Raw genomic sequence first — 13,467 nt, 5'->3', positions numbered from 1 at the left:
CACTGAGTTTATTATCAGCGACTGTACTTGCTCCCCCCACATTCCGGGATGGGGTTTTGACTACAGCACAGACAGACAATGAGGGAGAGATCGCCTTTGTTTTCCAGCTAGCCAAAGCAGAGAGGTCTTCCTGGACTGTTTTTCTTTCCCTTTTCTTGGAACAGTTTGAACCTACTCTGGACTGGGGGCTTAGGGGAGCACCAGAAGCTTGCACCTGTGGACTACTGGGGGCCTAGCCTGGGCAGTGGCATTTTCCAGCGCCAGAGGTATTGATAACAAACACCCACAGGAGGGAGACCATCTGAATTTGTCATCTCTTCAGAGTGGCAAGAAGTTTTGTAATTTGGTATTGTTCATTTTGGTGCTGGGTAGTGCTTTGCCTGTTAAATAAACAGGTTTGTTTTCCACTTCTCTCGGCGAAATCTCTTCCCGAACCAGTTGGGGGCGGGGGGCGGGGAGAACGTGGGTTTGCTTCCTGGAGGTGGCCCCATTGCAGGTTTTCTCCCAAATTTGCCCTAAACCAGGACATTGTTGTGAACAGCAAAGTCCAAAGTCAGGGTCTGTACCAGCTGAGCTTCCTGTCCAAGAGATTTCACAAGATACAGTATCTGGGCCACATATTGTTTCAAATATACATCACTTATCTCTACCCCCCTGTCATGATCCACTAGCACAAGCAGGAGTTGTGAGAGGTTCGTTTGATCTTAGAGTGCAAAAAGGACACCAAGGGATTTCAGTTTAAATCACAACAGCAATAATGCACCTTTATTTTAGTGCCAACAACATGGGTTATGCGATAGATGAGAGGGAGAGAGAGAGAGAGAGACAAAGAGGCAAAGTAAAAAGAGAGGGAAAAAGAGGGATTATAGATACCAACTGATGAGATGGGGTTGCCGGTGTCTTCTTCCATGAAGAGATCTCTGTCTCAAAGAAAGTAATTTAGAAAAGTCACTTTTATAGTCTGTTTCAAAGCGAGGGGCAGTTGGCCAAGAGGTGGGGAGATTCACAGGCCATTGTGATAAGACCCATTACTTTGGGAAGCAGGTGTAAGGTACAGAACAGGCTGCTCCTTACAAGTCCCTGCTCACCAGCAGGAATGAAGGCAGTGTACCATGGCAGCACAGCAAGCACACCTGCAAACAATCACTTGGCAAGCATCCACCTCAACCAGGCCAGAATCCCTGTACCAAGTCTCTTGGGGTCGTCAGGGTCTTAGTCTCTGTTCTTGCAATGGTTGTGAGGCAGATGAGGGAAACTTCAAACCATCTCTTACACCCCCCACTAAGCTGAGAATTACAAGGGGAAGGAATTCCAAACATTGTGGACATGATTTTCTAAAACTGAGAGAGTTTCAAGCTCTCAGGGTCTAATCTGTTCCCAAGGGAAAGTATTGGGAACTTTTTTCTCTCTCAAGGACTGTTGTGAAAGACAAGGGTTTTACTTTCCCAAAACAAGACACAGATGTTCTGAGGGTATGTTCCTCTTGTCCCACCAATGGGATGAAGGAGGTGTTGTTCCTTGTACCAATCAGGTTAACCTGTATCGGAGCACCTTATAAAAAGGGTTGAAAAACCCCAAAATAAAGGCTTTTGCCTCTTGAAGAACCTCTGGCTGGCTGTTCTGTGACTCAAACCTTCGCTCTATACTTCGTGTCCTCTAGTGGCAAAACATCAGTTCAAAGGGAAATAATTGAATATCTCCCCTGGGTCTGGCCCTCATTCTTGCCAAAGCCAGTGGCAAGAGCTGTACCCACGGCATCTTAGTTTCTATCACCAGCTTCAGAAGGTGTTTCTTTATTTCCCCATTCATCCTTTCTACCTGGCCCAAAATCTGGGAGTGGCAGGGGGTATGGAGGCTCCATTGTATCCCTAAAGCAGTCATAACGCCTTTAAGAATTTTCCTGTAAAATAAATTCCCCTGAGTCAATTGCTTCCACAATCCCATATCTTGGAATTATTTTTTCCAAAAATACTTTAATAACTGACCCTGTAGTTGCTGAAAGGCCCGGGAACTCTTCTGGCCACCCTGTTAACTGACATACTGTTACCAGAAGATATTTAAATCTTGCCACTTGGGGCATTTCAGTAAAATCCACCTGGCATCTCTGGAAGGGACATACAGCCCAAGGCTTCCCTCCCCTAGCAAGTTTCTTTGTAACTCTGTTATTGGTTTTAGCACAAATCAAACAACCCTCAATACCCCGTTTTGCTAGAGTAAAAAAACCCACAGGCAGCATACATTTTGAGGAAGGCTCTTGCCAGTCCACAGGAGCCCCAATGACTTCCTTCATGAAGTTGTTTTAACAACTTTAAGGCCAGAACTTTTGGTATCTACTGCTTACTATCCCTTATAAACCAATAATCCCCACTTATCCTTTGCCTCACTCTTTTTAATTATCTCAAGTTCTTCTGGTGGAAAAGACAGTTTCTCTGGCAGCAGTGCAGTTACTAAGAGCAAGGGGTGGATCTTAGAGATTTCTGACAACAATGCAGCTTTCTGAACTTCTTCATCAGCCAGTTGGTTTCCTATTGCCTCCTCCGAGCACCATGCCTGGTACCCCTTGATGTGTATTATTGCAACCATTTCTGCTAAGTTCACCACCTCCAACAGGCAGGAGATTAAGTTCTCATGAGCAAACGTCTTTCCTCTGCAGGTTAATAAACCTCTTTCTTCCCATGATTTCCCAAATGCATGTATCACCCCATATGCATATTTAGAATCAATAAAAATACTCACTGTCTTGTCTTGGTATAATTCATAGGGTCTTACAAGCGCATGCATACAGCTCCACTGTCTGAGCTGACCAGGCAGGCGGTAACTGCCCCCCTTCGTTTAATTGCTTTCCATTCACGATAGGGTATCCTGTAAATCGTTTCCCTTCTACCACCCTTGAAGATCCATCAATAAACAAATTTTCTGCCTCAGGCCAGGGAGTATCTCGTAAATCTTCCCCCCACCCGGGTCTGCAGATCTATCACCTGAATGCAGTCATGGGTTTCTTCCTGGCCCCCCTCTTCAGGGCCATTCAAAGAGGAGTCTGGGTTAAACTCTTCCCCACTTTTAAATTCTAAATCCTCCTGTTCCATTAAACAAAATTCATACTGTAATAACCTACCGCTGGTCATCCACTTAGAGGCTCTCTCAGTTAACAGGTTTAATCTGATGTGAAACTTTAACAATCAGAAACCTTCCCCTTGTCAGCTTTCGGGCCTCAGCCACCATCAGAGCTGTGGCTGCACAGTTTTGCAGACAATGGGGCCAGCCTCTGGCCACCAGGTCTAACAGCTTAGAAAAATAGGCAACAAGCCTTCGTGTTCCCCCATGTGAAAAACAAGGTTCACAGTTTTTTATATAAAATTTAAAAAGTTTAATAGAAAGAGAATTAGGAGACAGAAATAAAGCAAAATGAACTAATATGGCCAGGTGCCTCAGCATTCAGCCAAAAGCACAGCTTACTAACTTTTGAGAGACCGCCAGCTTATTCACCAGCCTTCACAGAAATAAATGTGAACACCGTTTATTTCTATCTTTAGCACACCTTTTATAGGGTTTTACAGGGTCCGCGGGCAGAGCAAGTTACTATTGGCTAACACACACAAGTTTACATTTTTTCTCCTACACACAAGGATATTGTTTTGCTTTACTCTCTCTTCTGCAGGAAGGTTTCAAGGACTTTAGCCTTTAATATCACGACTTATTTCAAAGGCTGGTTTGTGCAGACAGGCCTTTACTAATATATAAAATATATCAACAATTCCCCCTTTCTCTTTTTGCACAAACCAGGCTTTGGATGTGACTCATTCTATACTCTTATGAAGACAAGATAACATACAAGTTAGACTGTCATCCCGATTAACACTATAAGTAAAGTCCGTCCCCCTTCTAGCACAAGAGACCTCAACCATCCAGTGATGCCCCAGCTGGCGAACCAACTTCTAATAGGGTCACTATCTTCTTTCAGGGCATGTAACCCATCCTGTAGCTGTTGTAGTTGCTTATGGATGGAAGCTGAATGATCAGTAAGATCCAAGCAGCACATGCCTTTAAACTCTTCGCAACCATGTCCTTGTGCTAAGAGCAAAAGTCAATTTTTGCAGCTCAATTTTGTAATACTGCGAGACGTACACTACTCACATTGGCTGAAAGCTCACTTAACATTGTGGATATTAAGTTCAATCCTTCCTTAGTCTAGCAAGCGAGCCTTTTTAGAGTTGCTAAGCCTTAATTCATTCAGGCTTCGCTTTGACTGTGTTATGTTTTTCATTTTGCTAGCTACATTCAGGAATTGATGTAAGCTTGGATGAAACCAAGTAAGTTTCGCAAGATAACAGGGTCTTCTATGTGGACTAGCAGGAATCTAATTCCATGCTCTATGTCCACAGATTAGGAATCTGGAACTAGGTAATCGCTTTGGTAATTGTCCTGTGAGATTGCACCATGAATAAAGGCTTTACTTTCTATGGTAGTAACAAGATCAGCTATAGGGTTGACTGCAGCCCAGTGCTGCATTACTTTGTTAGAATGACTTTTTGTCAGGGGCTCAAACATTATCCACCCACCTGAGGTATTGGTGGAACATAACAAATCTAATTCTTCTGAGGGTTCTATGGTAACATTGAGAACTTTGGTAATTTTTGCTTGCCAACAGGCTTCAAGTTGTCTTAATGTGAAGCCAACAGTGTGATTGCACTCTTGCAACATTGCCAATCGATTCAGTCGAGTCTCGTTACTAACTAAACCTTTAAATGCTTCAGGATCCCATTCAGGGACTCCTATGAGACAGGTGCGAAAAGATCTCCAGGTGTGGCTAGGCTCAAACACATTGACCTTTGGCCAGTTCAGTGTATCAGAGTGACCCATATGTTCTGTCGCTTTTGGATGTTAGTTAGCAGACAGTTGGTCAGGACTGTACACAACACAATTACCATAAGCAGTTTACCATGTAAATGACACCATACTTGCAAACTCACAGCTAAAACTTTAACGTTAAATGAACTTTCAAAGATGCTTACACTACCTCTTGAAGGGGGGGATGCTTATACTTTATACTAATATAACAATTACTCTACAGGCTAAACTCTTTATTTTAAACTATTATCTAACTACTTTTAACACAGGTGCTCTGGTATATATGTAGTCTAAGAGTGAAAGCAATTTGCTGAAAGGGGAAACACACAACTACAATTTGCTTTATATACAGTTAGATGGAGTGTCTGCACTTTTCTTAGATCTTCTACAGAATTTCTCTAACACGATTCAGTCCTGGAACGTTCACTGCTCCTGTGATGTCAGCTGGCAGCTGATCGGTGACTGAGGGCTTTAATGTTCAAGTTGTTCTTCAGATCCTTCTAAATCTTCAAACAGAAGATACCTGAAAGATTGGCAGAGACACAACATCATAATAACAACATAAAATTTCTGTTGGCAACTGTCTGTGTAGTGTTCAGACACAACTGTGTCCTGACAGGTCCACTTCTGATCCATGTCTGGAGTACCAAGGCTGTGTGATGACATCTCTGTTCACTGGATCTCATGTGTTCAGAGGCACAGAGTCTGGTCAGAAGGACAGGTGACCTTTTTGAACCTGCCAACAAAACACAGACACTTCTCTCCTTGAAGTTAATGAATTACACTAATTAAATGCTTTTAGGGCATCAATTTTCCCCGTTTTCTTAAAAAAAAAAAAAAAAAAGAGATGTACTTCTGTTATAAACATCAACATCAACACAAAACCATATACACAATGAATAAGAACCTATAACAGTTAAAAATTAATTAAATTATAAACATTATTAATAAGATATGTAATTTAAAACTACTATTAATTACTAAACCACTGCACTAGCATCCCATAGTTAGCAAACAAACAGAAACAAAAAATCATCAGTGAAGGATTGGATAACCACCACCGGAAATGATTCTTCAAGCCCACTTCAAAATTGATCCAGCTGTCGTATTAATAGGGTCAAATTGCTGAGTCAAAAACTGACTCAAATACTGATTTGGTACAGAAAACATCTGGATCTGTTGGCAAACATTCCGTCCAGGTAAAGTCAAGGCTTGGCCAGGACCTAGGCTTTAAACTGGAAAGATGCCTCTTAACTCATTTCTAAAACAAGGTTCTCAATAGTAGCAGCTATGAGATGCTTACAGCACAGAAAACTGTTAAAATGCATTTATACAAAGCAAATGATTAAAAACTTTAGGTACCAGACCAATTAAACCATGCAGCAGTTGGTTTAATCTGAAGCCTCCCCCATGGCAGCTGATCTTCAGCAATGATACATCTTCTTAAAATTCTGGAAACACTGGAAAATAAGAAAGCTATAACAAACAAAACTGCAGAGATTGCAACAAACAATAGAACTCCCGATGAAGTCAAGGGTGTCACAGACTGCATTCACTTCTATCCACAAGCAGGTGTTCATCAGTGTTCTATCACAGCTGTTTCAGTTGTAGTTATCTTCTTCTTCTCTAGGAAAATAACTATACTTTGCAGTTTAAGCGTCTCCAATAAAACATAAAATAATTTAAATTAAACAATATTTAAACTTAACAATAACTATTTATGACGAAAGGAAATAACAAAACTTAACCTTAAAAGAATATTTAAGTTATACAACTTAACTTAAAAACATTCAAGCCTAAACATAATAAAACTTGACTCTTCTTAATTCTATTAACACTTAATCTATATTAAATAAAAACACAACTTAATCTTATTCTGTTACTACAAAAAGCAGCTAAAAGTTTGATATATACTTTTTAAACACAATATAACAATAACATGGATTCACTATAAAGATTATAAAGATGTAACAAATACATCACAATTCTGTGTCATCTAGCTTTGAGAATAACTCACAATAACTGCAAATGTTACTAAAAAATACTCATTCATAACAGGAATTTGCCTAGTACATGCTTAAATTGGTTAAGATTTTAAAGTGCAGTTTTTCTAGAGAAAAACCACAGCAACACAGGATTTGGCAAGTTGCCATACAGCTTTTGTAGCACTTTTCAGAAACATTAAGTCCAATCCTTAAACTAAAATCCAAAATCCAAATTGGTATATATGCAGTTATGTGGTTTAAATAACAAAAGGGCTCACATTGAAATTACCTTATTAAAATTGTGGAAAAAACAAGCAAATAGATAATATATACTTTAACTTAACTTTGTCTTGTACAGTAAAGTTCTCTTAACTAATTATTTTTTAAATCACAAATCTCTTCTGTAGATAACATTAATTGGAAGGTTTTCTTAGAAGCTGTAAATCATACCATATTATAACCTTAGGTTCTAAAACTAATTATTGCAAGGCAACTTCGGTTAAACACTTTAAACACCTTTTTTTTTTCTTTTTTTCTTTCAAAGAATCACAATAATTTCTCTAGTAAAACTCTAAAAACTGCAACTGCATAAACTCATAATTACTTAAAACACAAAATTACCTCTAAAAGGGTATATAAAAACATTTTGAAAACCCAATAAATCATGACTTTGTAACAAACTGGGTATTATCCCGGTGCTTTTTCTTAGAGAGGGAGTGGGGGGTGGACTGCCCACTCTGCTGCTGCAGCTCTCTGCTGCTGTTATCTTCTTTCACATCCCCCACATCTCTCGCAGAGAGGAAAAATGGAGAGAAAGAAAAAAAAGCCTCACAAAGTTAACTTTAACAAAATGTAGTTTTTTCTCTCAATTTCTCTCTCGCTGTTTGCAGATAGAGGAAAAAAGGGCACGATTTTTTACAAAAGCAGGCGATGTTACACGAAAAGTCTCTCACGGCCAGGTGCTAACAACGGCGATCATTGCAGCTTATCAGCGTGGCCTTGGAACTTTTCTTGCACTGCCTCTACCCCGAGGGTGCCCCTGCTCTCTGCGCACACCTCTGTGCTCCCCCATGTCCCCCTGGTTCGGGTGGAAACCAGTCTAAATTTGGCTTCTTTTCTTCCAGGGTAGTAAAGTTGGAACTTAGATTAGATTGTAGTGTTAAAAGTGACTCCAAAAATGAAGCAAATATTTCTGGATGTATCACATCCTGCCATAACTGAACAGATTCTGTTCGTTGTTTCAGCGTTCGCTGTGGAACTTTTTTCTCATTATTTTCTTCTCTTTGACTCTCTCTCCCTCTCTCCAAGGGCAGCATAGATAGGAGTGCTTGCCCAGCAGTGGGAGGTAAAGGCATCTGCCCCTGTGATGCAGGTAGAATTACGGGGCTCACAGCCTCAGCATATCTTGCTTTTCTGTTTTTTAAGGTATTAATTACAATCCGCCAAGTTCAACCAAGAGACACAGTGTCCTTGCTCTTTTCCGTAATTGCCATTTCCCATATCAGAACCTATATATCAGTCCACAAAAAGTTTTCCTTCGACCGCAAAAAGCAGTGTGGGCACTGCAAATGCCCATGACAATTAGCCCATATAATGAGCATATCCAGGTCTTTTTCCCGGGCTGCTTTGCCTCGTTTAACGAAGATGCTAAGAAGCAGTTTTTCTGCCGCTGCACATTCCACTTCCATGCTAGCGGCAAACCGCGGGAGGGAAGGTTGCGACCCTTCTACTATGACCCCGCCTCTTGGTCCCCCCCAGCAGCCTGAATTTCTACGTCCTACCGCACCGCGTCTCACCGCGCTCAGGGTGCCTATCCGGTGCTGATCCAAGCCCACGGCTTCCCGCGCCCAGATCCGCTCCGCTGGCTCCAAAGCCCCTCTGCCCGCAGGAGGTCCCTGGTCGGAGCGCCAGATTTTGAGAGACCACCAGCTTATTCACCAGCCTTCACAGAAGTAAAAGTGAACACCGTTTATTTCTATCTTTAGCACACTTTTTATAGGGTTTTACAGGGTCTGCGGGCAGAGCAAGTTACTATTGGCTAACACACACAGGTTTACATTTTTTCTCCTACACACAAGGATATTGTTTTGCTTTACTCTCTTCTGCAGGAAGGTTTCAAGGACTTTAGCCTTTAATATCACGACTTATTTCAAAGGCTGGTTTGTGCAGACAGGCCTTTACTAATATATAAAATATATCAACAACTAACAAAGGCTTGTTCCTTAAAACCCAAATCTCTTGCATATTCATAAGTTCTTATGCATGATTCAAACATTCCTCTTAAGTTTTCGATGTTCCTTCATTTACTTTCAACTCCCCTGTTGGACTGCATGAAACAGAAATTCCCCATAGTCCCTCAGGGAGAAAAAGAAATCTAAAGACTGAATTAAAATCTTTAGAGTTAAAGCCTTTAGAATTAAAATCTTTAGAGAAACTTGAACATGTTAAACCATAAGTATAAAGTAAGAGTATAAATTTTAGTTTTAAGTATGTTTTAATATAGCTTAAATACCTTAAGTGCCTGTGTTAGCCAGTGAAAAGCCTTATTTCCCAGTTTAAAGTTCAGTGATAATACCCTTCACAGATTCAACTTAGCTCTAGACATAATGAAAATATAGTTTACATTTTCAGATAGAGCAGATAGAATTACTCACATAAGCAGATAATACCCTATATGTAAGATTTAGGTAAAGAGAACATTGCTTTCTCATGTTAGAATTAAGTTTGGAGTAGTGTAAAAAATATTGTTTTAGAAGCGTGTTTTTAGCTGATTGGATGATTTATGAATTTAATCCCCTGTATCGGGGATCAGAATCCCACCATCATCCTCCATCTTCACCTTCATCCTTCCACCTTCATCCACCCATCCATCCATAAATCCAGCGGACCAAGGAAGAACAGCAGCTCCATCATCTCCGACTGCTTCTATGGCTCAGGACAACAGAACTCCACACCGAGAAGCCGCTGCCCCGAACATCGGGACCTTGTGCCCATGAGCTGCTGCTCAGAGCTCAGGACTTTGCACCAAAACTTTTAGTAAGGACTTTAATTTTCTAAACCTTTGCCTTCGAGACTGATGCTTTTATACAATAAAAACCTTTCTATAGCAAACATCAACTGCTCATGTCTCTTTGAGACCTGGAAATATTTCTGGATTCCCTGTTGAAACTCGACACTCCCCCCTCCCCAATAGGTCAATCTTCTTGGATCTGTTGAGTCTCACACTCCCTGATAACAGAGGTTCGATAAATTCCTCCCTTGGAGCTCCAGTCACTGCTGTCTTCATCTCGATAAAATAATCTAAGAATGGGGGTGGGGGGTGGGGGTGGCAGTGTCTGACTATCTTTTTATTCTTTGGGTTACATGAACAAAAGAAGTCTTTATATTAATTCCATACTACAACCTAAAATATATATACATATATATATATGTATTACACCACTATTTCTAAGTTTCATTCAGCAAAGTTTTCCAACATTATACATATAACATTCATTTTAATATTTGCAAAAAGCCAATAATATAATATGTATATATAACACCCCATGCTCTTGCACTAATATTCCTTTAGCATGACCCTGTTTCACATCCACATATAGTTCAAATTCCTTTTCTGAGTCTGGAAGAGCTAAGACTGGGGCATTAACCAATTTGTCTTTTAATTTTTTAAGCTTTGCTCTCCTGCTGGTGTCCATACTACAACATTAGGACTGTCTTGTGTTAAAAAGCCATATAAAGGTCTGGCCACAACAGAAAAATCCTATGTCTATAATCTGCAGTACCCCGCCAATGCTAAGAACTGCTGTAATTCCTTTTTTGTCTGGGGTAATGGTACTTGTAAAATCCCTTGTATTCTTTCTGGATCAATACACTAACTTTCTAGTCAGAAAGTGTCCCAAATACTTGACCTTTCTTTCTACCAACTGCGCCTTCTTTTCGGACACTCTAAGTCCTTTTTTAGCAAGAAAATGAAGCATCTTAAGGGTAGCCTCTTCAACCACCTTCTCCTGTTCCCCTGATAAAAGCAAATCATCTACATACTGAAACAACACAACTCCTGAGTCTGGAGTAAACTCTCTTAATATTTCCTGCAAAGCTTGCCCAAACAAAACTTGTGACTCTGTATATCCCTGCGGGAGGACTGTCCAAGTCAATTGTTGCTTTACCATTTTACCTCCTTCCTCCTGTTCCCACTCAAAGGCAAAACACTGTTTACTATCTTCTGTAATCGGACACCCCCAGAAAGCATTCTTCAAATCCAGTACTGAATAATACTGGTGTGAGGAAGGGACCTGGTTCAGGATTGTATAGAGATCCGGAACTGTGGGATGCCTTGATCTGACAATTTCATTTATTATTCTTAAATCTTGCACCATTCTGCAGGTTCCATCTGGTTTCTTAACTGGCAGAATAGGGGTGGTACAGGGAGACATACACGGCTCCAAAAGACCTGCCTTTAGCAGGGACTCAATGATAGGCTGTAACCCCTTCCTTCCCTCCCTTGAAAGAGGGTATTGTTTTTTAGATACCATTTGTCCTGGTTGCTTCAAAGTAATTTGGAGGAGTTCTATGTCTAGTTTTCCATATTTTCCTGGGGCTGCCCAAACTTCCGGATCTATTTCAGCATAAGCCTTCTCAGACATTTTACACAAAGATATCACTGTAGGTGATAAAATGAAAAACATCAAACAGTCAAAGTGAAGCCTGAATGAATTAAAGCTTAGCAACTCTAAAAAGGATCGCTTGTTTGACTAAGGAAGAATTGAACTTAACATCCACAATGTTAAGTGAACTTTCAGCCGATGTGAGTAGTGTATGTCATGCAGTATTACAAAATCGAACTGCAATTGATTTCCTGCTCTTAGCACAAAGACATGGTTGTGAGGAGTTTGAAGGCATGTGCTGCTTGGATCTTACTGATCATTCAGCTTCCATCCATAAGCAACTACATCAGCTACAGGATGGGTTACATGCCCTGAAAGAAGATAGTGACCCCATTAGAAGTTGGTTCGCCAGCTGGGGCATCACTGGATGGTTGAGGTCTCTTGTGCTAGAAGGGGGACGGACTTTACTTATAGTGTTAATCGGGATGACAGTCTAACTTGTATGTTATCTTGTCTTCATAAGAGTATAGAATGAGTCACATCCAAAGCCTGGTTTGTGCAAAAAGAGAAAGGGGGAATTGTTGATATATTTTATAAATTAGTAAAGGCCTGTCTGCACAAACCAGCCTTTGAAATAAGTCGTGATATTAAAGGCTAAAGTCCTTGAAACCTTCCTGCAGAAGAGAGAGTAAAGCAAAACAATATCCTTGTGTGTAGGAGAAAAAATGTAAACCTGTGTGTGTTAGCCAATAGTAACTTGCTTAGCCCACAGACCCTGTAGAACCCTATAAAAGGTGTGCTAAAGATAGAAATAAACGGCGTTCACGTTTACTTCTGTGAAGAGTGGTGAATAGCTGGCGGTCTCTCAATATATCACAGTGCTGGACTCGGTGTCATTTTTTATAATACTAATTTGCATTCCCACTTTAGCCATCAAATCCCTTCCCACTAAATTACAGTCACAATTAGGAACAAACAGGAATTCATGCATTTCAAACCTGTCCCCCACATCTATTAATAGCAGTTGAATAAAATACACATGCTTTCCCTTTCTACTTGCTCCTTGAATAACCAATGATCTTTCTGACAACTTTTCCCCCCCATAGGTATGAAATTTAAGGTGGATCGAGAGGCCCCTCTGTTTACCAGAAAACACACCTCCTCTCGATCTGGACCCACCTTAAAAGTTATCAAGGGCTCCTGAGTGGTGAGTCTGATATAATGGGAGCCCCTGACACTCCTAACAATCCATTTCCATTATCCTATGGACTTCCTTCTCCTGAGGGTCCATCTGTTTCTGCGGACAGTTCCTTTTCCAATGCCCTTCTGCCTTGCAGAGAGCACACTGATTCCTTCACAACTTCTGTGCCTCTGCCACTTCCTTGTGGCCGACCCCATCTCCTCTGTCCTGAGGGACCCCTTGGACCCTGTGGTTTATTCCTCCAGGGCTGCAAAATCTGCCATCATCTTCACATTAGCTTTTACATTTTACTCATCTCTTCTTACATATATCTGCTGTTTTTCTCACCAATTCCGCCAGAGGCTTATTCTGCCACTCTTCATCTTTTTGTGCTCCTTTCCTTATATCAGGCCAGGCTTTAATAACAGATTGTACCTTCAGCAATGTATCAAAGTCTGGTCCCTCAGGATCCATCCCCCCATAGTTCCACAAGGCATCCCTAATCCTGTCCAACCAATGAGAGGGGCTTTCATGTTTCCACTGTTTTAACGACATAGGCTTAGCTATGTTGTTAGTTCTGGGAGCCACTGATTTGATTGCCCTAATCAAATAAGCATGGTAATCATGGAGGCGAGTCAGAATGGCCTGGTTATTTGGGTCCCACTGGGGGTCCACCTGGGGGATGGCATCATCCACTGTAGGTGCATTAGGTCCAGCCACCCCCCCCCCCCCCCCCCCCCGCTTGTGAATGTTCATCTTCCCACAGCTGCCGAGCTTTTTGCTAAATCATTCGTTTCTCTGATGGCCCAAACAAAATCCACAAAAGAAAATCCCAATCCTTCCACGTATA

Source organism: Poecile atricapillus, chromosome W, assembly GCF_030490865.1.
Source record: "Poecile atricapillus isolate bPoeAtr1 chromosome W, bPoeAtr1.hap1, whole genome shotgun sequence".
Taxonomy (NCBI): Eukaryota; Metazoa; Chordata; class Aves; order Passeriformes; family Paridae; genus Poecile; species Poecile atricapillus.
This window is presented reverse-complemented; position numbering follows the sequence as displayed.